The 27,921-nt window shown below is 44.6% G+C and overlaps 1 long non-coding RNA gene across 4 annotated transcripts; it reads right to left on the bottom strand.

The window, feature by feature from the left end:
• Nucleotides 1–1,233: 1,233 nt before the first annotated feature.
• On the bottom strand, nt 1,234–27,921 carry LOC133239865 (uncharacterized). 4 transcript variants are annotated; one of them, XR_009734015.1, is made up of 8 exons: nt 25,164–27,921; nt 24,358–24,531; nt 22,382–22,452; nt 21,084–21,247; nt 14,133–14,236; nt 10,328–10,452; nt 4,830–5,082; nt 1,234–2,943 (listed from the first exon to the last, which is right to left on the bottom strand). It is a non-coding gene; the product is annotated as an uncharacterized LOC133239865 (long non-coding RNA). The 4 variants fall into 4 exon arrangements; XR_009734014.1 differs by having other exon boundaries at nt 1,234–5,082; nt 25,164–25,243; nt 26,668–27,921; XR_009734012.1 differs by having other exon boundaries at nt 1,234–5,082.

Genomic DNA, 27,921 nt, shown 5'->3' with positions numbered 1-27,921 from the left:
AGATGGGAATAAAGGAAAAAAAGATAAATGAGTCCTGTCTTCACCATGCTTAATTCGACTTTTCAACAAGATGCTAACACAAGCCTGCATTGTCATTTCCCTATGGCTTGAAAGAGACAGCAGAAGGCGGTTCAGAGCCCTGGATGCTCAAGTCCTAGCACGTGGAGGAAGCGGAGGTGTTCCAGTCATCGGCTCCCTTCCTCCTACACCTTCTGAGTCCCACCTACCTCTGCTGCTGGGAAATGGGGAGTGGGTGGTGGGAGGAGGGGAAGACCCCAATTTTCTTCACACATCAACTACCCGATGCCTCGGTTTCCTTCCTGCCAAATGATAATTTCACTTGTCATTTATTTTACAGGGGTGCCCTGAAGATTAACGAGATTTTTCTAAATACCCTGAAAGCCCCTGGGACTGTGGTTGAGTAAGCATCAGGTGGTGCCCATGGCCGGCTCTGTTGGCACATACAAAAATAGAGGGAAGAAAGTTCAAAAGGAGAGTTGGAGCCTTAAAAACACACCCCAAGGCTGTTATTCGGTTGGCGTGGGTGTTATATAGGTCTCTGGATGCAACTGGCTGAGAGCAAGGCGACGATGACGTGTAGGGCGGAAATTAACCCACAGCCTTCCCAGCAGGCTCTGCGCGCCCGGGACGACATGTGAGATGAAAGTTGTCGCGGGAAGTTGAACGAATCCCTGAACGAGTAGCGACCCGGAAGTCCCTAGAGAAACGCCATCCTAAGTTGTTTGAAGGTCTGTGGTTCTCAAACTTAAGGGAGAATTAAAATCACTTGGTGGCCTTACCTCTAGAAACCATCATGGTTTCCAGTTTGGTTTGGAGTTCATGGTTGGTTTGGAGTTCTGCCCAGGAATGTGAATTTACGTAAGCTGATTCTTCTGCATCCCAACCTTTGAGAATCAGGGATCTAAATTTTACAGCCAGCTGGTGAACTAAGGCATGATTCTCTGAATGCAGGGATAGACTGGGCCTAACTGAATTCTCGGAGAAGGCAATGGCACCCCACTCCAGTACTCTTGCCTGGAAAAATCTCATGGGCAGAGGAGCCTGGTAGGCTACAGTCCATGGGGTCACTAAGAGTCGGACACGACTGAGCGACTTCACTTTCACTTTTCACTCTCATGCATTGGAGAAGGAAATGGCAACCCACTCCAGTGTTCTTCCCTGGAGAATCCCAGGGACAGAGGAGCCTGGTGGGCTTCCGTCTATGGGGTCACACAGAGTCGGACACGACTGATGTGACTTAGCAGCAACTGAATTCTAAGCCTTGTTTTAAATTATTTCTAAAAAATATTTATTTGGCTATATTGGGTCTTAGTTGCAGCAGGCAGGATCTTAGTTGTGGGCGCTAGTTCCTTGACCAGGGATTGAACTGGGTTTTAGCTACAAGACTACCAGGGAAGTCCCTAAATTCTGCTTCAGAATGGATAGTGGAGAGGACAGGGGAGGCAGAATTTTCTGGGGGAGACTCCACACCATTACTAAGTACAGTCATTCATGTACCCAGAGCAGCAAATAAATGACTGAGGTTGTATAGTTATTTGGAGCAGATAAATATTGTGCATTCAGGCTGTGTGATTGGGTAGCCACTGGCTCTATGTGGCTACTGAAAAAATGTGAGATTGAATTTAAGTCCAAATTGAGATTTAATGTAAGTATGAAAGACACCAGATTTCACAGATTTAATGCAAAAAAACCCACAAAGATTTAATTAGCATTGTTTCATTGATATATGTGGAAATAGTAATGTTTTAGAAGTGCATTGTGAACTAAAATATGTTAAAATGAATTGCATTTGATTCCTTTTTCTGTTGTTAATGACGTTACCAGAAATTTTAAATTTATTCTGTGACTCACATTATATTTTTCTTGGATAGTATTGTTCTAGATCCATATACTGTCTGGGTCTAAATTTATAGAAGTCCTTGTTCTTGCCATATGCTTCTTCTGGATAATACTGGTGTGTCAAGAGCCTCTTCTTCATTGTGATCTTAGCAAGGTGATTAAATTGTAATGGCTCCTCAAGAGAGAAAAGAAGAAGAAAAAAGCCTGACCCAGCTCATTGATTAGTCCAAAAAAGGCTGCCAGGCATGAATACCCCTGCAATATATACAGTCAAGGATATAAATGAATTAATCACTGAAAAGACAATGAAAATTGCAGTGATGTCTAAACCTGTTGACCACTCCTGTGCTACAGAGTAATTCTATTGTCTAGGGTCCTGTTCCTACCTACCTTCGTGGGGAAGGAAAGAACAGGAGGGATGAAGCGATGGGGTGAGGGAAGTGGTATCCAGCTCTAGTGAGGGCAAGAGCAAATGAAGGCCATCTCACTTTCTCCCGGAGTTCAGTTTGTTGTACCTGAAACAAGGCTATCCGGTCCTATCTGCAGTGACTTGAAAATACCTTTTTGAAGAGTATTTCTTTAATTTAAAGTTAAGTCATGACATTCTTTTTATGGTTCTCTCATCACTGGCCTGGATGCCAGTGAAGATATGATAAAGGCACGAACATAATTCTTTTTAAATGACAGAACAGGCAGGGAGAAATTCGTAGGTTATTTGGGAGCATGACAAATTTTACACCTAGAGAAAAGTACACGAAAAAGAGATTCTCACCTTGTTAACAAAACTGGAACTGAAAATAAAGATTTGATGTGTTCTGACTTCCTGGCTGCTCTGGGTGCTATGGCGCCTTAAAATTCTAAAAAGATTCTAACACTCTCACTGGCCTCCTCCTTTCTGGTGAGCTCGTTTGAGCTCCTCTTCCATCCTAGAGGTCTGGAGGCTTGACAAGCTCTCTGCTTCAATCCCAAGATGCTGGGGAGAATCCGTCCTGATGGCTTGAATCATGGCGATTTCACCAGGTGACCGACCTTGTAGCTTCTTTAGATACAGGCAAGAGCTGTGACTGGTGGCCAGAGAAACCCCTCAAAACAAACAAACAAAACCCCCAAACTCAACTTTTCAAAAGGCAAAATTCATAGCATCTTGTTAGGCCTTTGCTTCAGGTGTGAACTCATTTACCCAGCAGAAGGAACTGAACCAGACTAGAAATTAGGTTAAATCATAAAGAGGGAAATGGGGCTTCCCTGGTAGCTCAGCTGGTAAAGAATCCACCTGCAACGCAGGAGAACCCAGTTTGATTCCTGGGTCGGGAAGTTCCCCTGGAGAAGGGATAGGCTACCCACTCCAGTATTCATGGGCTTCCCTGGTGGCTCTCAGACAATAAAAGAATCTGCCTGCAATGCGGGAAACCTGGGCTCGATCGCTGGGTTGGGAAGATCACCTGGAGGAGGGCCTGGCAATCCACTCCAGTATTCTTGGCTGGAGAATCCCATGGACAGAGGAGCCTGGTGGGCTACACTCCATGGGGTTGCACAGAGTCAGACACGACCTAGTGACTAAGCACTGAAGAGGGGAATGGCACTTCCCTTTGTTGTAATCAGCTGTGTCTTGAGACAGCATTCGGCAGGACCAGGGCATCTTTGTCTGCTTGCACCGAGTTACACTAAATTGATTTGTACTGATCAGTCCAGTTGCGGCAGCGGTCAGTGTACAAGGGGCGTCACACACGTGCTTTGCCGTCACCTTCTCTGTGTGGCAGTGAGTGATTCCTCAGACATACAGCTCGCGGAGGTCAAAGAGTCTCTTGATTCCACCTTTTTTTGTTTTTACTTATGGTGGATTTTCTGACAGGAAATGGGAATTTGGTTGATAATTACCAGGCGTAGAGATAAGGTTTCCTCATTAAAGTCTCATAAAACCATGAAAATAAATCATTGCCAGTGGAGAGAGAAAGAAAATCTTCTGTTTAGACTTTTCCATGACCGTTTAGGCCAATTCTTTTTCCCCTTCCAGCCCGGTGACTTTATATCCAGCTAGCGTAGGGCCTGATAATCACAGGAAAGAATGTAGAGGCCTCTCAGACCTTTTCTGATTTCAAGTTAATGGCTTGGTATGTCAAGGACAGGCTGAGCCTGGCAGAATAAATTATGAAAGTGCAGCTGAAGAAACACAGTGGAGGAAACCCACATCATACGCGTCTGCAGATACAATACAGACATAAATAAATCCTACCATTTCAGGGAAATCGAAGGGGTCCGTTTGGCCTGCCCTGGAGATCAAAGCTGGTAGGAGTCATGGAGTGGCTGACAGTCCCAAAGGCGACTCCCCTAGAAATGGGATCAGCCCGCCCTTTCCTGATTCCCCCTCTATCAAAGCCGGGTCTTAGAGACCCTGATGCAACTCAGTTTCTCCCAGGATTTCCTCTTCAGGAATTCCCCAACTCGGCCACGAACCACAGAGCTTTCCAACTATCCTGCCATAATTTTCTCTGGCCCCAAGTTCCAGCTTTAGGGGCACTTTGCTTTCAGCAGAGTTGATGTGATCAGCTGATGAGAACAATGGTGTGACCGGGTCACTAGATGATAACAGTGGCTTTCAGGCTTCCTTACCAATACCTGACCTTGGTTCCCAGTACAGCTGTGCCTGCAGCCCGCTCCCTCACTGGATCGCCCTATGGGAGTCGGGAGAGACCCACCCTAAGTCAGCTGGTAATTTCAGTCTAAGGAAATCCAAGTTATTCATAAACCAGGTCATTAAAATGAAGATATTGGGGGCAGGTGACCAAAGTGGAGTTGCAGTGATGAAACCTGACAAAGTCAGACAAGCCAGCCCCCTGCCGGGTGGACCAGACACAGTACCTGAACCAAACTCAGAGGTCCTTTCACTCTTTCCTGAGAGACTGAAACACGTCTTGGGCAGTGACTGCAAAGTACCCCAATATAAGAAGCCTATAAGCCTATTTCCTCACCTTCAGTGGCAAGTACAGCATAGTCCTGAAGCTCCAGCTGAAAGGCTCCATGTGTCTCCAGATGTCTTGGTCTGCTCGGGTCAACATTCACAAAATACCAGGCCGGGTGGCTTAAACTACAGACATTTGTTTGCTCACAGTTCTAGAGGCCAGAAGTCCAAAGCCATGTTCTGTTTCTGGTGGGGTCTCTCTTCCTGGCTTGCAGATATGGACACCTTCCTACTTGACCTCAAGTGGCCTTTTCTCGGCGTCTCTGTACAGGGACAGAGAGAGAAAGCAAGCTCTCTGATGTCTCTTATTATAAGAACAGTAATCCTATTTGATCAAAGCCTCACTCTTATGACCTCCTTTGACCTTAATTCCTTCCAGGACCTCCAATCCAGCCACACTAGGGTATTGGGGCTTTAATATATAAACTGGGGAAGACACAAACATTCAGTCTGTAACAGCTTTGTCACTCGGTCAAAGGCACTGACCAATCCGAAATCTCCATTCTTAAATATCTCTTGAGAAAATGGATAGAACAGCCCTCGGAGGGCAGAATGCCCCGTGCAAGTTGACCAAACTGTGATGACCAGGGTGATGGTGATGATGGGCCATCAGCTGGTCTTCTGCTTGTCCACCTTTCTAAGTGTGTTTACTGGGCAAAGGCTTTTGTCTGCTGCTCATCATCTGTCACCTGAGCCCCAGAACGACGTCCCCCTGAGACTCAAACTACCCAGCCCAGCTGAGCCCACCCTCTTCCTCCACGAGCTCTGCCCTCCTCCTCTCCCTTCTTCCCGTGCTCTGGGGCCGTAGCCAGAGGGTGGGTCAGTGCAGCCACATGCTGTCCTGAATTTTAAGCTCCCCGCCAGAAAGTTACGTTCCACATAATTATGTAAAATCTCCAGTTACCCAGATAACTTTATTCAGTTCCCTCCCAGTCTTATTTGATAAAGAGGGGTGCTTATTTTCTTCCTGTCTTTTCCGAAATTTTTATTAATGGCAAGCAGGACATTCAAGTTTTTCACTGAAGAACTCAGAAAGTATCCGCAGAGTATAATGAAAAGGACCTTGGACGTTCTCTCTCCACCATCCCAATCTTTCCTGTTGCACTTTATCTCCAATTGAAAACATTCAGGCAACAGTTTATTCCTAGGGACTTCTCTGGTGGTCCGGTGGTTAAGAATCCGCCTTGCACTGCAGGGGATGAAGGTTTGATCCCTGGGGAACTCAGATCCCACAGGCCATGGAGCAACTAAGACTGAGCGCCACAACTAGAGGGTCTGAGTGCTGCAAGGGAAGATCCCACATGCCACAAGACCCGAGGCAACCAAAAAAAAAAAAAAAAAGTTTATTCCGGGTGTCAAGAGCCCAGAGTTCATCTCTCATTTACTTGAATTTTCATGAAAGCAATAGCATGACTATTTGATAGGTTTTGCAACCATACCTTTGGGGCTTCTATTATCTACCATGTATTAAATAGATTTCCTTACTTTGTGAAGGGGCGTTTGTGACACTGAAGCAGAACAAAAACCTGTTTGTCACAGGGAGCTTAATGACCCTAATGACGCGTGCTTGCTGAATGCTGGGCCCATTTTAGGGATGTTTGTTGAATGACTACATGAAATATGATTCTGCTCCTGCATTCCTGTGCCTGCTCACACTAGCTATGACATCATGACTGACAAAACTGGGAAGAGCTTTAAAGAAGAATTCAAGCAGAGAAGAACTGCTGACTGTTCTCGGGAAGTGTCCAGCATCCCAGCAGAAACTTTGGTTCTCCTGTGTGTGGGGGTTGTGCCCCGTGTTCATCACTGGGGCTGCAGGTCTGGGGCACACACAGCCCCTGAATAGGTTTGCCTCTGTTTTGACGGCCGCAATGCTAAACAGACAGCGAGGCCACTCCAACCTTCAAGGCTGCATGTACACAAAGCATCCACTTGGTTACATAAACAGTGCAATCTAGTTCTGAGAACAAGATTTTTTTTGTTAATTTAAAAGTCAGAAAGGGATGGACCATGAGAGTAACTTTGCAGTGGAGAAGGCTGACAAACACTGCCTGAGTGAGGTGACCAAGGTCAAGATCAACAGTCATACATTATGTTGATCTGTACCCTTACTATAAATATGATGAAAACGGTACTTTACATCTGTGAGCTTCCTTTCAAAAACCCATAACAACGCCAGTTTTGTCTTGGGAAAAACATTAGACAAATCCTGGTAACGGGAGATCCCATAATAAACCTGACCAGTGCTCCTTCAAACTGTCAAGGTCCTCAAAATCACGTGGCTGGTGACTGTGCCAGCCATGAGTCTAAGAGGACATGACATTACTCTGTCATGGGGCATCCTGGATGGGATCCTAGAACAGAAGAAGGACGTTACGTAAAAACTAAGGAAATCTGAATAAACTACGAACTTTGATGCATTGACACTGGCTCATTAATTGTGACAATGGTTCATTACTGTACTAACATAGGATGTTAATGATAAGGGAAATCGTATAAAGGGCAGAGGGTAGTACATTCCTATATACTCTCTATTTTACCTCTCTGTACTATCTGCTTAATTTTCCTGTGAATCTAAGACTGTTCTGAAAATAAAGTGTATTAATAGTAATGCTGTGCTGTGCTTAGTTGCTCGGTCGTGTCCGACTCTTTGCAGCCCCATGGACTGCCTCCTGCCAGACTCCTCTGTCCATGGGATTCTCCAGACAAGAATACTGGAGTGGGTTGCCATGCCCTCCTCCAGGGGATCTTCCCAATCCAGGAATCAAACTGGGGTCTCCTGCATTGCAGGCAGATTCTTTACCAGCTGAGCTACCAGGGAAGCCCCTAGTACCACTGGGGGCTTTTGTGCTTTATTAATTAATAATGCCCTTTGTGCTTTATTAATAGTAATAACAATAGTGGTGGTTTAGTTGCTAAGTTGTGACCCCTGGATACCCCCCTGTCCTTGGGATTTTCTAGGCAAGAATACGGGAGTGGGCTGCCATCTTTCTTTCTCCAGGGGATCTTCCTGACCCAGGGATTGAACTCGGGTCTCCTGCACTGTGTGGCAGATTCTTTACTGACTGAGCTACCAGGGAAGCCCAATAACAGCAGTAATAAAGCACAAAAGACGGTGGTACTAGCTTGCCCAGGCAGAGGGGTGCGCCAAGGATAAATGAGACACTTGTTTATTTATTGGACCTTAGTGGAGAAAACAGTGGCACCCCACTCCAGTACTCTTGCCTGGAGAATCCCATGGACGGAGGAGCCTGGTGGGCTGCAGTCCGTGGGGTCGCTAAGAGTCGGACACGACTGAGCGACTGCACTTTCACTTTTCCCTTTCATGCACTGGAGAAGGCAATGGCAACCCACTCCAGTGTTCTTGCCTGGAGAATCCCAGGGACGGGGGAGCCTGGTGGGCTGCCATCTATGGGGTTGCACAGAGTAGGACACGACTGAAGCGACTTAGCAGCAGCAGTGGGCCTTGAGGGGATTGTGTTAATGGAAATAAGCCAGATGAAGATAAATACTGAATGATCTCAAGCTCATAGATACAGAGAAGAGATTGGTGGTTGCCAGAGGCAGGGAGTGGGGGATGAGTGAAGGTGATCAAAAGGTTCAAACTTCAGGTTATAAAACAAATTAGTCCTGAGCATGTAAAGTATAGCATGGTTAAAAAAAAAAAAAAAAAAAGATTAAATAAAACACCACTGCACTCTTGAACATGAAAGTCTATTCAGGAGTGAATACTTAATAATCCTACTAAGCTTAATGTTTTCCATTTAGCTACTTCTTACTGTAGAAAACAGTGCTTTAAAATAATCATTGAAAAAAAGTCAGGCACAGAGATCACATATGGTGCGATTCCATTCATATGAAATGTTGAAAATAGGTAAATCCATAGAGACCGAAAGCAGATTAATAGTTACCAGAGGCCAAGAAGAAGAAGGAATGGGGAGGGACTGCCAGTAGGTCTGGGGGCTCCTTTGGGGCTGAGAAAAATGGTTTGGAATTCGATAGAGGTGATGGTCACTCAATATTGGGAATTAACCAAATGCCACTGAGTCGCTCCCTTGAAAACGGTTAAGCAAATTTTACATCAATGTTAAGCCAATTTTACACCAATCGAAAATAATTATCACAATAAAATAATGATAATCTGAAAATAAATAATTTTAAAGAAAATAATCTAATAATGATAATCAAACTATTAGTAATAAAAATAATAAGAACATAAATGCTGTGCTTTTGGTTGATGTGTTATTTTTTTCCTTCGTCAGAATTCCTAATGTTAATTTTGTATTATTGTAAAACTCTAAATGACCAAATAAAATTCCTTTCCATTTGGAAAAGAGAAAATCAGGAAGCAATTATACATCAGAAAGGGAGGATGGCCAGGGCGCCACACTTTGACTGGTAGATGTGGTCTGTTGATGTGGTGGTTGGAGGCCCACCCAGGCTCTGCCTTTCAGGGAATAACTTGAATTTTGTGGCTCTCACTGTCTCTCTAAATTGAGAGAGACAGGGTGAATGTGAGAAGATCCTCTCAGGAAGGAAAACCCAGTAAAGTTTTAGACCATCAGTTTGTGTGGGAGCCAGTAACAGTGATGAGGAGGAGGAAAAGGGCCTTGCACCAGCCACCAGGTGACTCAGGACACAGGTGACAGCCTTCCCTGGACTGACCGGGTGTCCTGGCCTCATGCAAACCCAGCCAGGTAGCCAGGTCATACACTGTGGGTGGTTTCATTTGCGACAGGGCCTCTGTCTCACCAGTTTCTTGCAACGCTTCGGCCTTGCATCAGGGTCCTGGGATCCGGTAGTCTTCAGAAGGATGAGCTGGGAGTGGTTGAATCTTGTGCCTGGTTTGGGGGCTATCCTTCCCTTTCCAGGGGTTTTCCAGGTGGCTCAAGGGTAGACAATCTTCCTGTAACGTGGGAGACCCTGGGTTGGGAGTATCCCCTGGAGAAGGAAACAGCAATCACTCCACCATGGGAAATCTCATGGACAGGGAAGCCTGGCATGCTGCATTCCATGGGGTTGCAAAGAGTCAGACATGACTGAGTAACTAGACGACAACTTTCCTTTTCAGCAGCCTCTCCAGCAGCCAGAGACTGGGGCATGCACTCTGCTGCTGGGGTGTAGCCAGGGCGCCTGGCCCATCCCTGTGTTGAGCACAACCAAGGAAACCTCTAGGAAAAGGCTTAGGGCGGGACAAGGGTGCTCAAGTAACTGCTATTTTCTCTCCCTCTGCCCCAAAATGCCCTTTCTGGCAATGCTGAGTAAGGATGGATTCATGCCACTGGGAAGGTGACCTACCACCTGGGAAGCCCAGGGCAGGAACACGGGTGAACACCCCGAGGTCTCTCCCCCCACTCTGGCACCCAGGACCATGCACGGGTGAGGTGCTCAACACCGATGGATCCTTGCTCCCTCCCAGATTCATTTCCATCCACCAAGAGTTACTAAGCCGGCCATCATTCCAGTCTCAAGCAAGACAAAGCCTCCCCATGAATGGGCCATGATTACCTAACTCAGAGCTCCTTCTTCCGTCACTCCATCTAAGTGCTGGAATTGGAACTGGGAGGAGAAAGCCATTATTTTCAGATTCAGGTCAAGAAGGTGAAGTTTAAAATCTTTATTGTCTTCAACAACTGTGAAAGGTAAAAAAAAAAAAGTGGGACACCTATTTGAGACACAGAGCAAGAGAAGTTTATAATTCACCCAAAATGTGCCCTCAGGAAGTTTCCCACACAGGCACAGTGGAAAGCTGCTAGATACTGTTTCAGGCTGAAGATGTCAAAAAATTATAGTCAGAGGTAATTGAAGAACATTTCAATCCTTTAGAGTAACCATGATAAAAAAAAAAGTCTCAAACATGTAGCACATCTTTTCTTCTAATGCAAGACAGCGTAATAACTGTGAGGCATTTTTAGATGTGGTCATTCAGACACGTGTCCATTCATTTATTGAACAGACATGTGTCAAAGGTTTAGGATGGGCAAATTAAGGGGGCAGTGGGATACAGGGATAGGTTGTCCACACTGCCTAGAGCAACTCCATCATGGAATACAGGAAGTGGATAATTAGCAGACAGGAAGTACTGTACTATGATATATATCCAGGATGCTGTGAGAGGGAGAAGGCTCAAGTCCTCAGTTTCAGATTTGGAAATGTTCCCAGGAGAAGAGACCTCCAAAAGAGCCTAGAGAGACCTAACCAGGCACAAGGAAGTAAGCTGAGGTAGCATCCAGGATCTGGGAGTCAACAACAGAGGGGCCAAATGATGGCCCCAGAGTCATTCTGGGAAACCCAGGGAGCTCTGTGGGCTTGCCCTGCAGAGTCGAGTCTTCAGTGTCCCAAGAGCAGTGTGGTTCTCAGCTAGTAGAGTAAGACCTGGGTTCAAATCCCACCCCTGCCAGTTATTAGTAGTTGTGAGAAGCCTTCCCCTAACCTTGACTCTGACCCTTCATTACCCACATCTTGGTGTGACCACTCCAGAGTGTTCCCACCTCTTAACTCAGAATCAACAGGTCTAGTAACAAACTGAGCCTCAAAATCTCAAAGTAAAAGTGAAAGTGTTAGTCGTGTGGGAATCTTTGCGATCCCATAGACCGTAGCCCGCCAGGTTCCTCTGTCCATGGGATTCTCCAAGCAAGAATACTGGAGCGGGTTGCCATTCCCTTCTTCAGGGGATCTTCCCCACCCAGAGATTGAACCCAGGTCTCCCACACTGCAGGCAGATTCTTTACCAGCCACCAGGGGCAAACGTACTTCTTACTCATATTACATGTCCAGCAAGAGTCAACAAGGTGATCTACTCCACATGGACACTCCGGGTCCCAGGCTGATGGAGGCGCCACTGCATCGTAGCAGCACCTTCTCAACACGTGGCCTCTAGAAACACTATGAAACCTGAAGACAGACTAGACAGCCATGTAGGGGCTGTCGTGGCCAAGCCTAGAAGTGACAAACCTTATTTCTATCCACATCTCTTTAGGTAGAACCCAGCCACTTGGGCCCAGTCTAATAGCAAGAGAGGCTGAGAAACGCAGGGGAGCATATGGATTTTCAGTGAAAGTGAAACGTTTCTGCCATAGCTGGACCATCAGGGGAAAGATGAGTCGATCAAGTAAATAAGGGCAAGACTGCAAAGCATTTTGATTCCCAGTGTCAAGCGTTAGCACATTACCCCAGAGGCACCAGAGAAGCACAGGGGAAGGGCAACGTTCAAAGCGTTGCTTTAGAAAATTAAAATTAATCCCAGGATGAAGGATGGGTTAGAAGAAGGCCCTGAAGTGAGGGAGAGCAGTTTAGAGGATGTTGTCACAGTCTTGGCATCTGGTAAGAGAGATGTCTTAGGGCGATAGAAGGAGAGGGGAAAATGGAATGAACTGTGCATTTTCTATAGAAGATTGATTACACGGACTGTCGAGATTGGAAATCCAGATTTTGGAGTCAAGAGGTGATATTTGAAACCAGGAGAGCCTGCAAGGGAGGGAGGAGATGGGTCCACCCGGAGCTTGGTTGTCTGCTGGCAAGCAGCTGATGGAGAGTGAAGAGACAGTCCCCTCAAAGGCAGCAAGTATTGAGAAGGTGAGATCTGGATTTGAGCTTTCTACCTTTTTGGAAATTTCTTATTCAATCTTCAGATGAATAATAAAGGGACTAAGAATGAAAGCCAAGATTTTTATTTCTGGGGAAGTATGGGGCTTTCTGTATTTTCCAGTTTATCTAAAATGAAGGTATGTTACCTTTTGTACTAAGATTATAAAGTAAGGTTTTTAGTTTATAAAGAAGAAAAGAAAATTGTCCAATTAAAAGTAGATTTCCAGGGGACTTCCCTAGCAGCCCACTGGATAAGACTCTAGGCTTCTACTGCAGGTTGTGAAGGTTCAATCCCTGCTCAGGAACTAAGATCCCGTATGCCACACAGGGCGGCCATAAATAAATAGATAAACTGCAGCTGAGTGCAATTTTTTTTTTTTTAAGTAAATTCCCATTTCCATTAACTGTAAAAACTAATCATTCTTCCCTAAGAATCATTTGCATTTTAGTCCTGTGACCACCACCACCCCATCCTGACACACATTTCCTGAGAACCAAACATGCATAGGAACTGGCCGGGAAGGTTTTGTCTGGGTGAACATATCATAACACACACACACACAGCTCTATTATGGGCAACTCAGTGGTTCTCTCTTTCCCTCTTTATCAAATCATCCTCTAATCCATCAGTTGGTGAATTCAACTTCTTGTTTGGAGTAAAAATATCACCTTCACTGGATAGGAAGAGAAAATTCCCTCCTGGTCTTTCCATCCCCTCCCCTTAGGCCACCCACCTCCATTGTTTGTCTCAGGAAGTGCCTCTTTAAATGCCAAGCGTGGCAAAATGTGCGCTGTTGGGCACAAGATGAGTGAAACCCATCCAGAATATAGGTGAATAAGCAAAATTTCTCTACTATTGTTAAGGAAAAACAAAAAGCTCAACGTGCGTGCTGTATGGGCGGAGTTAAGAGCCTTATCTTCACATATGGAGGCTGAAAGTGAAAGTTGCTCAGTAGTGTCTGACTTTGGGACCGCATGGACTATACAGTCTGTGGAATTCTCCAGGCCAGAATACTGGAGTGGGTAGGCGATCCCTTCTCCAGGGGATCTTCCCAACCCAGGGATCAAACCCAGGTCTTCTGCATTACAGGTGGATTCTTTACCGTCTGAGCCACCAGGGAAGCCTATGATGAGAAAGTGAAGCCCAAAATTTCGGTGACAGGTTAGGGCTCAGCACAAGCAAAGCTGATGTCATAGGACTTTGATCTCCCGAAGCTCCTGACACTTTCTGGTAAATATGCTCTTTTATGAAGTGAGGAGTGAAAGCCACTCTGGTGACCTCAGCCTCAGACATCTGGGCTGGGCATGCACGGGAGCCCAGAGAAGCCAGGGAACCTGCCCAGAACAGCCAGGCTCCATCCAGCCCTGGCAAAGAAACCAAAAAGCAGGCCAAGTTCTAGAGGCGCTGTCATCAGTCCCCTTGGTGGGATCTGCCTGTTGCTCCTCATACTATGGCTCCGTCATTCTGGGAACCCAGCCTTTCCGAGGCCATGGCTGAAGAGCCAGCTCTTCCTCCTGTCTCTGCTCATCCAAGGCTTCCACCATCTAAGACTTTGCTCACTGACTTTGTCTTTCCTCTAAACTCCCAGAAGGGCCTATAGGCATGGCAGGCACTAAAGGCATCATATATATAAATATATAATATATACATTACATATAATATATAAAATAGACAATAGATAATATAATATATAAAGCACTTTGGATAAATTAAAAATAGACCTACCATATGATTCAGCAATTCCACTTCTAGGTATGTAGCCAAAGGAAAGGAAATCATTCTCTCAAAGAAGTATCTGTTCTTCTGTGTTCCTGGTGGCATTATTCACCCTGGGCAAAACACAGAAACATCCTAAGTGTATGTCCATAGGTGAATGGATAAAGAAAGTGTGACATACATGTATAATTTATATATATATATACAGGAGACAGGGATCAAGACCATCCCCATGGAAAAGAAATGCAAAAAAGCAAAATGGCTGTCTGGGGAGGCCTTACAAATAGCTGTGAAAAGAAGAGAAGCGAAAAGCAAAGGAGAAAAGGAAAGATATAAACATCTGAATGTAGAGTTCCAAAGAATAGCAAGAAGAGATAAGAAAGCCTTCTTCAGTGATCAATGCAAAGAAATAGAGGAAAACAACAGAATGGGAAAGACTAGGGATCTCTTCAAGAAAATCAGAGATACCAAAGGAACATTTCATGCAAAGATGGGCTCGATAAAGGACAGAAATGGTATGGACCTAACAGAAGCAGAAGATATTAAGAAGAGATGGCAAGAATACACAGAAGAACTGTACAAAAAAGATCTTCACAACCCAGATAATCACGATGGTGTAATCACTGACCTACAGCCAGACATCCTGGAATGTGAAGTCAAGTGGGCCTTAGAAAGCATCACTACGAACAAAGCTAGTGGAGGTGATGGAATTCCAGTTGAGCTATTCCAAATCCTGAAAGATGATGCTGTGAAAGTGCTGCACTCAATATGCCAGCAAATTTGGAAAACTCAGCAGTGGCCACAGGACCGGAAAAGGTCAGTTTTCATTCCAATCCCAAAGAAAGGCAATGCCAAAGAATGCTCAACCTACCGCACAATTGCACTCATCTCACATGCTAGTAAAGTAATGCTCAAAATTCTCCAAGCCAGGCTTCCGCAATATGAGAACCGTGAACTTCCAGATGTTCAAGCTGGTTTTAGAAAAGGCAAAGGAACCAGAGATCAAATTGCCAACATCTGCTGGATCATGGAAAAAGCAAGAGAGTTCCAGAAAAGCATCTATTTCTGCTTTATTGACTATGCCAAAGCCTTTGACTGTGTGGATCACAATAAACTGTGGAAAATTCTGCAAGAGATGGGAATACCAGACCACCTGATCTGCCTCTTGAGAAATTTGTATGCAGGTCAGGAAGCAACAGTTAGAACTGGACATGGAACAACAGACTGGTTCCAAATAGGAAAAGGAGTTCGTCAAGGCTGTATATTGTCACCCTGCTTATTTAACTTATATGCAGAGTACATCATGAGAAACGCTGGACTGGAAGAAACACAAGCTGGAATCAAGATTGCAGGAGAAATATCAATAACCTCAGATATGCAGATGACACCACCCTTATGGCAGAAAGTGAAGAGGAACTCAAAAGCCTCTTGATGAAAGTGAAAGTAGAGACGGAAAAAGTTGGCTTAAAGCTCAACATTCAGAAAACTAAGATCATGGCATCTGGTCTCATCACTTCATGGGAAATAGATGGAGAAACAGTGGAAACAGTGTCAGACTTTATTTTTCTGGACTCCAAAATCACTACAGATGGTGACTGCAGCCATGAAATTAAAAGACGCTTACTCCTTGGAAGGAAAGTTATGACCAACCTAGATAGCATATTCAAAAGCAGAGGCATTACTTTGCCAACAAAGGTTTGTCTAGTCAAGGCCATGGTTTTTCCTGTGGTCATGTATGGATGTGAGAGTTGGACTGTGAAGAAAGCTGGGCGCCGAAGAATTGATGCTTTTGAACTGTGGTGTTGGAGAAGACTCTTGAGAGTCCCTTGCACTGCAAGGGGATCCAACCAGTCCATTCTGAAGGAGATCAGCCCTGGGATTTCTTTGGAAGGAATGATGCTAAAGCTGAAACTCCAGTACTTTGGCCACCTCATGCGAAGAGTCACCATTGGAAAAGACTCTGATGCTGGGAGGGATTGGGGGCAGGAGGAGAAGGGCATGACAGAGGATGAGATGGCTGGATGGCATCACTGACTCGATGGACGTGAGTCTGAGTGAACTCCGGGAGTTGGTGATGGACAGGGAGGCCTGACATGCTGCGATTCATGGGGTCGCAAAGAGTCAGACATGACTGAGCAACTGATCTGATCTGATCTGATATATATATATGCTGCTGCTGCTGCTAAGTCACTTCAGTCGTGTCCGACTCTGTGTGACCCCATGGACTGCAGCCTACCAGGCTATATATATAATTGAATATTCAGTTCAGTTCAGTGGCTCAGTCGTGTCCGACTCTTTGCGACTCCATGAATCGCAGCATACCAAGCCTCCCTGTTCATCACCAACTCCCGGAGTTCACCCAAACTCATGTCCATCGAGTCGGTGATGCCATCCAGGCATCTCATCCTCTGTCATCCCCTTCTCCTCCTGCCCCCAATCCCTCCCAGCATCAGAGTCTTTTCAGATGAGTCAGCTCTTCGCATGAGGTGGCCAAAGTATTGGAGTTGTAGCTTCAACATCAGTCCTTTCTTGAACACCCAGGACTGATCTCCTCTAGGATGGACTGGTTGGATCTCCTTGCAGTCCAAGGGACTCTCAAGAGTCTTCTCCAACACCACAGTTCGAAAGCATCAATTCTTCAGCACTCCACTTTTTTCACAGTCCAACTCTCACATCTATACATGACCACTGGAAAAACCACAGCCTCGACTAGACGGACCTTTGTTGGCAAAGTAAAGCCTCTGCTTTTTAATATGCTATCTAGGTTGGTCATAAGTTTCCTTCCAAGGAGTAAGCGTCTCTTAATTTCATGGCTAATTGAATATTATTCTGCCTTAAAAAATGAAGGAAATCCTATCATTTGCAATCATATGAATGAACCTCGAGGGTATTATGCTAAGTGAAACAAGTCAGACAGAGAAAGACAAATTCCACATGGTATCACTTAAATGTGGAATCTTAAAAAAAAAAAAAAAAAAACTCATAGAAACAGAAAATAGAAAAGTGGTTTCCAGGGGCTGGCGGGGTGGGGGAAATAGGGAACAGACTTTCAGCCATAAGATGAATAAGTTCTGTGAGCATAATATATTGGAGAAGGCGATGGCACCCCACTCCAGTGCTCTTACTTGGTAAATCCCATGGACGGAGGAGCCTGGTAGGCTGCAGTCCATGGGTTCTCGAAGAGTCGAACACAACTGAAGCGACTTAGCAGCAGCAGCAGCATAATGTATAATACAGTGACTCTAGTGGGTAATACTGTGTTTTATAATTGAAATTTGCTATGAGAATAGAACTTAAACACACAAATTTAAATATGGGGGTGATGGGCGCATTAACTGACTCATTGGAGAGAATCTTTTCACAATTGTATAAACATGACAAATCATGCTGTCCATCTTATCTTATAATTTTATTTGCCAGTTATACCTCAAAAAAGCTAAAAAAAAAATTCAGATTCTTATGTATCCCCCTATTTGAGGACATTATTTGGGATCTTTGGAAGTTGGCCACTGATTTCTCTTATCCCACAGTCCCATCAATTTTTTATGCAGGTGATCAGAAGAGGAACAACTCATCTGTTTCAAATTCTGTTCAAGATGCACCATTCACTGATTTCCCTCCCCCAACCACAGGGGGAAATGTGACAGACTGGAAATGTTACTGTAATATAAAATAACAGTAATGACACGAATCCATGAAGTAAGCAATGCCACTGAGGAATTTAGAAATGGTTTTCTGTTCTACTCATCTTTACCAGGCTCAGGTTTCCTTTGAATTCCTCCAAAAGAGACACTGGATGTTTTCCGTTTCAGTGGTATATACCCAGTAAACTTTCATTCACTAAACTAAACTGAGCTTGAAACCATCTCTAATCCTATTAAAATCAACATGGGGCAATCTCAGAAGGCAGGGACTATGGTGTGATCTAGTGAGGGGCTGCTGCTGCTGCTAAGTCACGTCAGTCGTGTCCGACTCTGTGCGACCCCATAGATGGCAGCCCACCAGGCTCTGCCGTCTCTGGGATTCTCCAAGCAAGAACCCTGGAGTGGGTTGCCATTTCCTTCTCCAATGCATGAAAGTGAAAAGTGAAAGGGAAGTTGCTCAGTCGTGTCCGACTCTAGTGACCTCATGGACTGCAGCCCACCAGGCTCCTCCGTCCATGGGATTTTCCAGGCAAGAGTACTGGAGTGGGGTGCCATCGCCTTCTCTGCTAGTGAGGGGACACAAAATCAATTGTATGATGCCTTGATTGGAGAAAAATTGGGAACCAAAGCCTGGTAGGCAGGTACTCTCTAAGTATATTCATGTGCATGACTTGGGCAATGGGTGGATACATATCCAGAACTTGGAAAAAAAGGTAAAGCCCAAACCAGAGATTGACACGATTCCTGGGGTACAACCCATGCAGAGAAGCAGGGAACGGATGGACACAAATGGAGTCAGAAGAGGTGGCCAGGCTGCTGTCTGCAGGCACTAGTAATGGGTCCCTCCCTCACCCAGAGGTATCATCCCCTGAAACAATTCACTCCCCTTGTCTCTGAATCCCTTGCTCACTAAGCAACCTACTGATTACTCATTTAAATTCTCCAGTGAAATTCCAGCTAAAAAGGAGGTAAGGACTTGAACACTCTGATGCCTGAAAAGGGATAAATATTTGGGAAGAACTGAAAAAACATTGACTGTGAAGCAACATCAAAATTGGTACCAGAAATTGCCATTTCCCCACGGTCGATTCTTTTCCTACTTTGTCCAGAAGCCTGACTGATTTCAAAACCAGCAGTGAGCTCTGCGCAGCAACTGGTGAGAAGCTGATGAACAACAAATCTGACTCTAAGCTCCAAAGTGTCCTCCTTTGAACACTTTGCGCATCTGACTTCCTCCATAACACAATCTCTCTTAAGCCAACTTAAAAGCATGGTTTCCGCTCACTTTTCAAGAATTATGTAAAATAAACATTTCAGCAGACAGGACCATGCATTAGCTCTGGCTACTCCGCTTCTTGATAGAATTACCTCGTTACTTTTCACGGTCTGGCTTTCTGACCCTGGTATTCTCTGTGGTGCCTCATAAGAAAAACCGCTGGTACGATGTGTATCACAGTCCATACCTGGAAGTGCCACATGTACTGCAGCCCTGCAGTGAGGGGACAATATTAATTACCTCGCTCCTGGTGTGCAAGATGACTAAAATGACCCATGCAATGAGGACGTCAAACTGTCTTTTTTAATCTGACACCTGCGTTGGAAATGCTAGGAATCTATGACACTTACAATTAAATACCTGAGATTACCAAGCACAAGTTCAGACAAGGCTAATTTAGAAATGATTGTCAAGATTCACCGAGGAACCATCATCATTTGGGAGAGAACTAAAGTTTCAAATACCAAAAGAGCCCTGCAGAGGGACTTTGCACATGGCTTCCTCATTTAGAAACCCAACGGAAAGTCAAGAACATTTACTTTATTTAGACTGAAAATCACAAAGATTCAAAGACAGGTGGGATTAGGAAGAATCTGTGGTCTTGAGTTATTTCCAAAGAAGAGCTCTTTCTAGGAAAGACAAGGGTGGGGGGTGGAATCTAAATTCCGAACCTCCTTTTTCTCCAAGCTTTTGGCAAAGAACAAAGGGTTCACCTCTTGACTAATGTTTTTGTGGTGAAGTTTTGTGACTGTTTTTGCCCCACGCTGAATAAAACTGAGACGGGAAGTAGTAAAAGATAAAAGTGCCAGACGGACTCAAACGCTCAAGAAGTCTCAAGTGTAGCCCAGGTCATCCTTTAAAAAAACCTAAACAACAGAAAAACACAGAGAAGCCCTTCTTATATCTTACAAACGATACAAGATATCTCTCCTCAACCCCTTTCTCAGCCAAATGAAGCCTCTCTGAGGCTTCCAAAGAGATTTTCCATATCTATCTGAAATATCAGTATTCAGAATATGAAGAAACAAAGCATTTCTGATCCCAGGTATGACTAATATAAAGCCAAGCTGAGGGAGTGAGAAGGAAGATTAATCTAAGAACATTACATATGGCATAATGACATACTAAAACCTGGCCAAGATCAGATAAATTTCCTAGGGGGAAAAAAAAACCTGTGCATTAAATCATAAAGTTGAGTTTGCAGTTCAGGAGCTCATGTTTGAACAACAGCAAGTTCAGGACCATTACAAGGGTGGGTGTGGTGCTGATGGAAAAGTTAGCGGAGTGGGGATTAAAACGTGAAACCATTAGGCATCTGTTAGTCAATGGTGGCACCAGTGGTAAAGAACCCGCCTGCCAATGCAGAAGACTAAGAGATGTAGGTTCGATCCCTAAGTCAGGAAGATCCCCTGGAGGATGGCATGGCTACCCACTCCAGTATTCTTGCCTGGAGAATCCCATGGACAGAGGAGCCTGGCGGGCGATAGCCCATGCGGTCGCAAAGAGTCAGACACGACTGAAGCGACTAACCATGCATGTACGCAGCCAATGACAGAGAAAGGCCCAGAAAACCCCCCAAATAGGCTGAGGGAGTGACAGGTGTGAGAGACCAGCCTTGTTCTGAGAGTTTTATACCCCAAATCCCAGCCAAGGAGAAAGGAAGTGGCCCCACGTGCTCTCTGGAGCATCCTTCTTTCCAGGAGTCCCTGACTCAGGACACAAGGAGGCATGGATGAGGCAGTGCTGGCGGCCAGGCTGCCTACTCCCCAAGAAAAACCATTAAAATGGAGCTGCTGCGTGTTTTTGACATTCCTGTGACCACTTTAAAGACACAGTCGCTCTACTTCAATCTTCCGATCCCCCAGCTCAAATATCATAAATGCAGAGCAGGTCGTGGGTGGAACTGGAAAGCAGGCAGAGCTGGTTCCCAGGGGGGCAGGGCCACCTGTCACTGAGCTGCTCTCACGATGTGTCTTTCCTCTCTCCCTCCAAATGTGCTGGTGTCAGCGTGTGACGGGGAACGGTGGCAGCTGGTCCTACCGTGGCTACCTGTGACAGACGCTCCCTGGGGCGACTCTGGCTTGCGGTGCTCAGGTGGTTCTTGGGCAGCACACGGTCCTTCTCTGCTTGTAAGGATGGAGGGCTCACTGGAGGAAGAGTAATGTTGGTGGGGAGGGAAGGGAGCCCATTTCTCCAACTTCAACCTGGAATTTGGAGGGAGAGCCTCAGACAGGACAGAGAAAGGGACCCTGGCTTTCGGGGTCACAATCTTGATGGGCAGGTATGTTTTCTGAAGCAAAACCAAGAGCTGGGACTCAAGAACCCAGAAGGAGTGACCTGGTTTTGTACCAGGTCTTTGGAGGTGAAAAGGAATTAGCTCAGTCTTTCAAAGTGGGGCTGTTCCAATGCTCACGTGTACTGTGTCTTCTTTTCCATCTGCTCCACCTTCTGGAACCCTGTCTGCAGGGCCCCACCTCCTGTAGCTTTACTGAAGGGAACACAAAGAAGGTGATGGCATCCAGGCTCAGGCAAGCATTGGTCAGCAGAGTCCAGCGAACCCCAGCAGAAGTAAAACCTTAGCAAAGAAGGGAGCCCGGGAATCCGTCTCCAGCTAGAGTCTCCTTCTGGGTCCAAGCCTTGATTCTGGATTTTTGATTGAGTTCTGGATTTACTGAATTTTCATTAAAAAGTTAGTTTCGCTTGTTTTATTTTAAAAGTGCCAATCTTGCATTCCAGGCTCATCCCCCACCCCCCACCCCCACCACACCTTCTAGCAAAACTCACTCCTAAGGGGGAAAAAAAATCATATCTATTTGTTTAGCCGACATACCCAAAGCTTTCTGTGTGCTGGGCCCCAGGGAATGTTCCGGAAGCTACTACAGGGTACTTCACACCTGGCTCTCAGGGAGCCGAGAGAAGGCTACCTCAGCCAGCCGGCTCCCTTCAAAGCCTTATCTCTGAGTAAGTGGGAATGTTTCATTTTCTCCTCCCTTCCAGGAATATCTGGTGTTGCCAGCAATTCAGAGATGGGTTTCTGGATCTTTGCAAGGTCAGTTTCAGGTACGGATCCCAGCTGACCACACTGTCTTTCGAGACTCTACACCACTGAGCAAATGATGATATTCAGCACATGACCAAGTGACTCGATCTGTTCAGCTGTGAGTAATGAACAGGCAGAGACTTGCTGCACCCAACTGCTGACTATTAATTGCACTAAGTTAAATCTCCTAACAACTGTTTTCACAGTATCTTATTCATGAACACATTTAAACTGACACATACACACGGCGAACACTAGATTCTGGATAATAATATTAAATTTCAATGACTCGCCTCACCTTCGGTAAGATAAAGATGCTAATAAAGCCTTCTTCTGAAAGGAGTGGAGTTAAAAAGTCATTGCTTCTCCCTGTGAAAGGCAACACCCAGGCAGGAAAAAATAAGTGAAAAGGCAGAACGAGAAAACACAAAGTTATCGTCCCTCTAGATACACATTGAATAAAACAGGCGAGCTCATCCTCTCGGGAGGAAATTCTGCACTTCCAAGCCTTCAATTAAAGCCTTCTCTCTCTTGACCACAGTGCCTCCCCCGCCGCCCCCCACACCCCTCCCCAGCAGCATTTCAGCCTCAAATGCCCAGACTGCACATACTTCAGTGCTTACAAAACTCTGCAAAATTAAAAAAAAAAAAAAAAAATATATATATATATATATATATATAAAACTGCTGTAAAAATACAAAACCTACATAATTAATTCAAGTTCAATTTGCTATCTGTTGTGTCCTTGTACTAATAAACAACAAAGTACTACAGATTGGGCATTTATGACGGAAATTTATTTTCTCATATTTCTGGAAGCTAGAAATCCCAGGTCGGGGCCTCCACAGGGCTGGTTTCTTCTGAGGCCTCTCTCCTGGGCTTGCAGTTGGCTGCCTTCTCCTTATGTTTTCATGTGTGCGTCCCTGCCCGTGTGTCTGTGTTGTAACCTCCTCTTACAGGGACGCCAGTCATACTGGATTAAGGCCCACCACATGCCCTCATGTTATTTTAATTACCTTTTTAAAGGCCCCATCTTCAAACATAGTCACAGGCTAGGATACTGGGGGTTAGAACTTCAGTGGAGGAATTTTGGGGAGACACGGTTCAGCCCATAATATTTATAAAACATATTATGTCCATCTGATTATTAGACTCAGAATTCACAAATATTTTCTTTACTTGAGACAGTTTGTAGATTTTAAAGTTTCTCACTTTATACAAATTCCTAAGTGCTCTCCCGATGATTGCTTTTAAAAGTATACCCCATTGTAAACAAGATGAATCGTTTGTAGTCAAGTATTCATGGGAGTGATTTATATTTCTGGCTCACACTTCCCTTTTAAACGCCTCACTTGTATAACTGCCTGCTTGACACTCAGATGTCTAACTGACATGTCAACCTCAATAGGTACAGATCCCCAAAACTGTTCTACTCACAACTTTCCCCATCGTCCTCATGGAGGAGACATCAGATGCTCAAGTTAAAAACCAGAGTTCAATCCTGCATGCTGAGTTTTCTCTCAACCCAAGTCCAATATAAGAAAATTCTACTGGCTCCATCTTCAAAACACATTCGTATCTGAACACTCCTCACCTCCTCCCCTGCAATGGTTCAAGTCCCCGTCACCTCCCACCTGGTTACTGTGCTGGTCTCCTAGCAATCTTTTTGATCCATTTCCTGTTCCTCTGTAATCTCTTCTCAACACAGCGGCCAGAGCAGTCTTTGTAAACCTAAGCTGGACTGTGTCAAACCTTGTCATGCTTTTCCATTTCACTCAAAGTCATGGCCGCCCAAACAACCTACGAAGCCCGTAACTTCTGGATCCCCAATCCCTCTCGGAGTTCATCTCTTCTCTTTGCTGGGAGGCCTCCTTGCTGTTTTTCCAACATGCTGGGGTGCTCCTCTTTAGTGATTCCCTCTGCTGGGAACAGCCTTCCCCTAGATAGAACAAGGCTAACGCGTTGACTTCCTTCAAGCCTTAGCTCAGTTCTAACCTTCTCTAAAGGCTTATCCCAGCCACCACGTTGGAAACTGTAACCTGTGCCCATCTCCTCAGGGATTCCAAATCTCCCTCAGCCCGGGCTGTTCTTCCTTCCTTCCATGGCATCCTCTACCACATCATCCGTTTCTGATGTTTCTTGCTGGTGGTGCCCCCACCTGCCAACAACCCGCTTGAAAATAGCTCAGTTTTGGTTCACAAACACATCCTCTACACCTAGACTGACGTCAGCTTCTCAGCTGGTGCTCAAAAAATATTCTTTGAATGACTTACTTCACTTATAATCTCTAGTTGCATCCATGTTGCTGCAAATGGCAGTATTTTGTCCTTTTTTTTTTTAATAGCTGATTAGTAATCCACAGTACATAAGTGCCACCTTTTCTGTATCCATTCCTCTGTCAATGGCCATTTAGGGTGTTTCCGTATCTTAACTATTGAAGAGTGCACCTATGATAAGCCATGATGGAAATGAACATTAAAAAAAGAATGTATATATGTATGTATATAGATGTATCAGTGAATTAAAAAACTTGTTGAATGAGTGAGTAGATAAGTCAATTTGGGTACAAAATTCTTTTCAATATTTTTCCATAATATATCAAAAAGTGATATTGAATGTAGGATATGGAAGAATTTTAAAACATTTGTATGAGAGTGTTGCCTCTAAAGGAGAAGGAAATGGCAACCCACTCCAGTACTCTTGCCTGGAAAATCCCATGGACGGAGGGGCCTGGTAGGCTGCAGTCCATGGGGTCACTAGGAGTTGGACACGACTGAGCGACTTCACTTTCACTTTTCACTCTCATGCATTGGAGAAGGAAATGGCAACCCACTCCAGTGTTCTTGCCTGGAGAATCCCAGGGACGGGGAGCCTAGTGGGCTGCCGTCTATGGGGTCGCACAGAGTCGGATACGACTGAAGCAACTTAGCAGCAGCAGCAGCAGTTGCCTCTAAAACCAAGGCTTATTAGTCTCTGGATATTCTGCTCTGTGGTTCCTGTTTTTTGTTTTTTTTTTTAACGAAACTTTTATAATTCCTAACAAACAAGGGTATCATCTTCTGATTTCTGAGATATTTACCTTCTTCCTTGTATTTCTCCACCAAAATAACTCCAGGGTTCATGTCTCTTCCTTAGGATGAGGTATTATCTGGACAATTTCTAAAAGAAAAGAAACAACTTTCCACAAAAATGTCCTTCTGGAGCCCAACCGCCTGAATTTATACCCTGGCTTCCCTTTTTCTCGTCTGTACAATGTAAAAATACATGATCATTTGAGGATTAAAGGCATTAATGAATACGAATTCTCCAAAACAGTGCCTGGCATATAAGAAGAACTAAGTGTAATATTGAGTTCCCTCTCAACAGTATTGTATGATGAAGAAATTTGTCTGATACACACTTTATTAGGTTTTAAACTGAATCAACCAACAGAACCAAAAATAGAGCAAAACAAAAATTAAACTTCTATCTGCATCATACAACATATCCAGACAGGTTTTTACCAAATGTAGAGTCATCTGACTTCAAAAAGAGAATGAGTGGTATGGTCGAAATTCACTTTGGGAAAGTGCCAAAGGAAACTTCAAAATGATAGTCTTTGTCCAGAACAGCAGAAACTAGAGTATAACAAAAGTCTCATAGGACTGAAAATTAGAAGAGACATCTACGAATATTAAGATGCCATTAACAAAAATCGGAGACATTTTGAACGTAAGCCCTAACCTGAAAATCACAAGGGCGAACACTTGCCTTCAAGATACTTTTCACGTGAGTCATTCTGCAGGCTGACCCAGGTGAGAGAGAGGAGTTGTTAACTACATGTAATGGTTAATGCTTCTCCAGAGAACTCTAGGAGATCATCCTGCTGAGTCACTTCAGTCGTGTCCGACTCTGTGCGACCCCATAGACGGCAGCCCACCAGGCTCCCCGTCCCTGGGATTCTCTAGGCAAGAACACTGGAGTGGGTTGCCATTTCCTACCAATGCATGAAAGTGAAAAGTGAAAGTGAAGTTGCTCAGTCATGTCTGACTCTTCTCGACCCCATGCACTGCAGCCCACCAGGCTCCTCCGTCCATGGGATTTTCCAGGCAAGAGTACTGGAGTGGGGTGCCATTGCCTTCTCCGAGGGAGATCATGGAGCAGGTCAAAATAAATCAGTCCCTTTAGGAAAAAAAGTTAAATTATTCACTCAGTCAACATTAAGTCTGAGGAAGACTTGAAGCAACTTGGTGAAGCAGAGGCTTTGGGGATATAAGGTCAACTCACAAGTAGGGAAGAGATTTATAACAGAATTTTAAAATTATAAGTAACTTTAGAAAAGATCATTTTGCAGTTGGGCGAAATTAATAAATTGAGAGGTTAAGTCCATAGCAAAAAGAGGAAAAAAAAGTTCTTCTCCCTGGAGACACCCTATAATGTAAGGATAATAAAAGATTAAAAACATATTAACCTGCAGTGTCAGAGAGATTGGAGAGGGCCCATCCGCAGATGAGGGATTTCCACAAAACTCTGAAGGGAAGAAGGCCTGGGGAGCATGATGGATGAACTACGCAAGGAGGAGGAAGAAAGCATCGAGTACTCACCCGGGGGAATCTGGATCAAAGGGAGGGGGAGATGGTGCGCCCTGTGGGATTCCTCCAGGACTTAGGAATTGGAGACTTCAGAATGGCAAGAGGGAGGTGAAACTTGAGGCTGCAAACATGTGGCTTCTTTAAAAGTCAGTAAATTAAGCAATCAACGTCCCAGCCTATTCCACAGAATGCTATGACCTAAGCATTCCAAAGCTGAAGAATCAGAGTTTCGTTTTTGGAAAATGAAATAACTACCTTCCCCTTGAAAGACCTCCACATTCTGGCTTTTGATGGACTCCTAATGGTAATAGCTGCCTTCCTGCCTGATAGACCTAACAAAACAAAACAAGAACCTTATTCCAGTACACAATGTTCTCAACCTTCTTTTTGACTCTTACTCTTAAATATGAATGGATAACTTGAGATCAATATAAAGTGAGACTTCATGATAAACAGATTGAAAATGTGATCCCAGAAGGAAGGAATGATGTGGAAAATAGGGAAATAACTAAATGAACACACAACTTTGGCATTCCCCGAAGATTGAAGAATGATATTTTATCTATAAAATTAAAGCAGGATGTTTTGATAAAGGAATGGATATGAAACAAGTTGAAAATTCTTACAAATTAAAAATATGAGAAGTACTTCCTTGGTGGTCAAGCGGTTAAGACTTTGCTTTCCAATGCAGGGGTGCAGGTTTCATTCCTGGCCAGGGAGCAAAGAGACCACATGCCTCATGGCCAAAACCCCAAAACATAACAGAAGCAATATTGTAACAAATTCAAGAAAGACTTTAAAAATGGCCCATATAAAAATATTTTTTTAAAAAATGAGAGGCAAGATGAAATAAATCAATAGGGTAATTGGAGGAAGGAGTCAAGGAAATCTCTTTTTAAAAAAAAAAAAAACAACTGGGAGAGACATGCCTAAAAGAAACTATAGAAAAACTAAGAGAACTATATATGACGTCTTGCATCTTTTAGAAATATATATGCTGCTGCTGCTGCTAAGTCACTTCAGTCGTGTCCGACTCTGTGTGACCCCATAGACGGCAGCCTACCAGGCTCCCCCGTCCCTGGGATTCTCCAGGCAAGAACACTGGAGTGGGTTGCCATTTCCTTCTCCAATGCATGAGAGTGAAAAGTGAAAGTGAAGTCGCTCAGTCGTGTCCGACTCCCAGCGACCCCATGGACTGCAGCCTACCAGGCTCCTCCGTCCATGGGATTTTCCAGGCAAGAGTACTGGAGTGGGGTGCCATTGCCT

Source organism: Bos javanicus, chromosome 27, assembly GCF_032452875.1.
Source record: "Bos javanicus breed banteng chromosome 27, ARS-OSU_banteng_1.0, whole genome shotgun sequence".
NCBI lineage: Eukaryota > Metazoa > Chordata > Mammalia > Artiodactyla > Bovidae > Bos > Bos javanicus.
The sequence above is the reverse complement of the archived record's forward strand: the minus strand, read 5'-3'. Positions and strand labels throughout refer to the sequence as shown.